General features: G+C 40.4%; 1 pseudogene; it reads right to left on the reverse strand.

The window, feature by feature from the left end:
* Nucleotides 1–834: 834 nt before the first annotated feature.
* On the reverse strand, nucleotides 835–1,640 carry LOC102123942 (protein PIMREG pseudogene; annotated as a pseudogene).
* Nucleotides 1,641–4,177: the final 2,537 nt, after the last annotated feature.

A 4,177-nucleotide genomic window follows, 5' to 3' on the forward strand; every position in this document is an offset into this window, starting at 1 on the left:
TTTTATTTATCTTTTAATGAATCAATTGATTTTATTAATCACCTGTTTTTAAGTTGGTCTACTAGTCATTAATTTCTGTTCATATCTCTTGAAAAATAATTTCTTTCCAAGTTTTCTCACTATTATTTGTGCAGTTTCTTGATTTGAATGTTTAACTAATTTATTTTAAGTGTTTCTCTCTTTTTTAAAAAAAATGCAAACAGTATTATGAGAATGCAATGTTATCTAGGAAAATCACACGCTGGTTTCTTTCTAATAAAATGACAAAGGTGGTTTCTTAAATAATTTACAAAGGGCAGAAATTGCTCTTGAACAGGGCTACCCCTCCCAGCACACCCACAGTACTCTGCTTTGGGCATATAAATAGGTACCCGTGAGCCCATGGTCTTAAGCCTGGAAATATCTCCTATGCCTTCCTTGGAGTCCCTGGTAGGAAAAGCAGGGATGAGAGTGGGATCCCCCAAGAGCCTTGGCATCGGAAACACAGTGGGTGAGTGATTCTGTGGATGACTCCCCAAAAACCAGGCACCCAGGTACACAGCTCAGAGCTCTCAAACATCTGATGCTAGCACTTCACATTACAGATGAAGCAAATACAAGACTCAAGGTCAAGTGTATGGTGAGTTTCTAAGCCCAAGAGTCCCTGGAAAAGTAGAAGGAACAATTGTCCCTACCTCTGCAAGATCTCCACAAGACACTCCCAGGCTGTGGCAGGCAGTCACTGATGGGTCCAGATGCGGCTGGAGCAGGAGGGCACTGGGCTCCTTGTTAGTCAGATCCTTGTTAGCATGGCCCAGGGGTACTGATGACTCCTGGGGGTTTCCTCCAGGAAGCTCACTGGAAGCACAGACATCCTTGGTATGAAGCCTGGGTGGTCAGACAGGTCTTGTTTCCTGCAAGATAGAGCTGCAGAGCACTTCCTCCGTCATGAATGAGAGAGACGGTCATGTGACCACTCTCTTCCGCCATAATAGCTTCGTCCAGTTCTTAGGAGAGCTTCTGGAGGTGCTGAGTTCCTGCCCCCGCAGGCCCTCGGTCACTGTCAGACTCACTGGGAGAGCAGAGGGGCTCTCTTGAGGAGTAGGGGCTCCGGAAGGCAGCCTCCCACCTTGACAGCCTTACTGGGTGGGCACGTGAGCCTATGGGGCAGAGAGGCGGTGATGCTCCTTCTCCCAGGGGTCTGCGGCTGAGCGGGCAGGGGCGGCTCCAGACAGCTGGGTGCTCTCGTGGCTCAGGCTGTGAGTTGGTGATCCACTGCCTTTCTGTGCCCCTCTCTTCCTCCTCCTGGCCTTCACCTGGGTCTCCACCAGCCATTTGGTGCCGCTTTGGCAGGACTCCTGGATTGTCTGGGACTTGGCACCCAAGGCACTCTTAGCTGAGGGAGCCGCAGCCTGGAGGCCCTGCTGCCCTGGCTCTGTTGTTTCCAGGCGTTCCCAGAAGGGTCCTGCCTGGAGGCTGAGGTTAACAGCTCTCAGGTGCAGCCTCCTTTGGAACTGTCTGCTTAGGGAACTCAGGGCTCCGGCGGAGGTCTCCTGATGGCTGACCAAAGGCTGCAGTTCCTTGCTGTCCTCCAGCTGTTCCTGGTGCTGTAGAGATTTCCGGCACACAGAGGCCCCCATGCCCTGCCACCAGGAAGCCATCTGCCTGGCCAAGAGTCTTCTCCGCCCACTACACCCTGACACCTCCAACGCCCACCCGAGCCCAAACACGTCGTGTTTCTCATTTTTTAAAGAAATATACTTAAGGCTATGAATTTCATCCTTAGTTATAGTTTAGCTACACCCCATAAGACTTGACAGATATTCATTCTACTTTGTTTTGTTTCTATGCCGTTAACCCATACAAAAATTTGCGCATATTTATTAAGTTTTTAAAATATCAGTTTCCAAAATTTATGGAGGGTTTGTTACTTTAAAAATATTTAATTGAATCAAAATTAGAGAATATGGTATGCATCTCATTAATTTTTCAAGAAATGTTTATGGCCTTTTATGTGGTTATTTTAAAACGATGAAAACTTGGGCTGGTAAAAATAAACAAATAAAACTAAAAAATAGAAAAATGAACCATGTGGTTTTCTTTATAGGGGTAAATATATTGATATACTTAATATTTAAATAGTATAAATAAATGAGAGTACTATATAATATAAATACTAAATAATACATATTGAATACATAAACATTAGATAAAATCTGATAATTTTATTGTTTGATTCTTCTATATCTTAACTGACCTTTCTCCTCTCCTTCACCTTTTTGGTAAAAATTTATTAAAATCTTTCTGTGATCATCTGTTAATTTCTTTCTGTAATTCTGTACATTTTTGCTTTTAATAGTTCAAAACTATGCCATCCAGTGTATACAGTTCATGTAGTATCATTTTCTTATTGGACTATTTCTTTTATTTTTGTGTAGCACTTTCCCTCTATTTATATTTTACATGTTAAAATGCTATTTTTGGCATTTTGATATTGATAAGCCTGTGTCACTTTTCTTATTCTTCGCATTTGTTTTTCCCTTATTTTGTCTTTAATCAGTTTAAACATGCATATTTTTAGTCTTTACCCAGTTATTTTATAACAAAAAAATCTGCAAATGTTTTGTGATTTTAGATTTGTTTATTCTATTGACAAATATTAATTGAGTTCTTATAAATGCCAGATCATTTTCTCAGCGCTGAGAATGTATAAATGGAAAACAGATTAAATTCTCTCTTCTCAATGGATTCCACATTGTAGTGATAGGAGATGCACAAGTAGCATAACAAATAAGCACATTTTATTATATATTATAAGATGATAGGTCATATGGCAAAAATATAGAGCATGTGACAGTTTTACAGTGACAGTGGGAGTGATTGCAGAATAAATGAAATAGCCATGTTTGGCTTCATTGGAAAATACTATATGAGCAAAGACTTGAAACAGGTGAGAAAGTGAGCTCTCCAGGAGAAGATCTTTTCAATTCCTAATGAGGGAGAGTGACTGGCATCTTCAAGGAACAGCAAGTAGGTCAGTATGGCTGTAGAAAATAGAATTTGGGGAAAGTAGCAAGAGATGTAGTGCATTTAGTGGATAGGGAGATTGCATACAGTCTTGTAAGTCATAATAAGTAGCAATTGAATTTTCATATTATTTGAATATAGATTAAAGGAGTCAAGGGTAGAAGCATGGAAAACACTTAGGAAACTACTATAGTTATCTAGGTGAGGGATGTTGGTGGCTTGAACCAAAGTGGAAACAGTAGAAATGATAATAATTGATCAAACCAATGTTATATTGAAGGTAGAGCCAATAAGTTTCCCTACTGGATATGGATGGGGGCAGTGATAGAAGAAAATGTGTCAACAATACCTTTAAGTTTGGGGCCTAGCAACTTTAAAAAAAGTAATTTCCATTAAGTAACTACATACAGCATGATTTGAGGGTGGGAAAATAAAGGCGTTCAGTATTGGACATCTTAAATTTGAGATATCTATTAGACATCTGAGTGGAGATTTCAAATAGGCAATTTGCTACATAAATATGGAATTCACAGGAGAGGTCCAAGCTAGAGAATTAAAATGGGCAATCATGACATAGAGATGATATTAAGTCATAGATTGGATGTCATCACCATAGGTGCATGTATAAATAGTCCAGAGACTGAGCCCTGGGGCACTGTAATGTTAAGAGATTCACTGTAAAGAGGATGAATTAGCAAGAGAGGCTAAGAGAAGTATCCAGAGATAGAAGAGAAGAAACAAGAGAGACTGGAATTCTGAAGTCAAGTGGACAGTGTTTCTAGGAGGTGGGAATGACCAGTTGTGTCAAATGATGTTGTTAGGTAAAGTGGGATGAGGACTGAAAATTGACCCTTGTATTTGTATAGGGAGATCAGTTAGGATGAAGTGGTTGGATCAAAAGCCTGATGGGAAGAGGGAAGTTGTAGTCAATGAATATAGACAACTTTTTCTACGACTTTAATTACAATAAAGTTCAGAAAATGAGGGAGAATCTGGAGGGGGAAGTGGAATCGAGAGACATTTTTCTCCTGGGTATGTGTGTGTTTGGGTGTGCATGCATGCACACATATTTTAAGACGGAATTATAGAAGCATATCTACTACTTAAAGTGTCCCAGAAGAGAGGATAAGTCGATGATGTAGGAGAGGGAAAAGAGAATTGCTGAAGTCAT

The sequence above is a fragment of the Macaca fascicularis genome, chromosome 5, assembly GCF_037993035.2.
Source record: "Macaca fascicularis isolate 582-1 chromosome 5, T2T-MFA8v1.1".
Taxonomy (NCBI): Eukaryota; Metazoa; Chordata; class Mammalia; order Primates; family Cercopithecidae; genus Macaca; species Macaca fascicularis.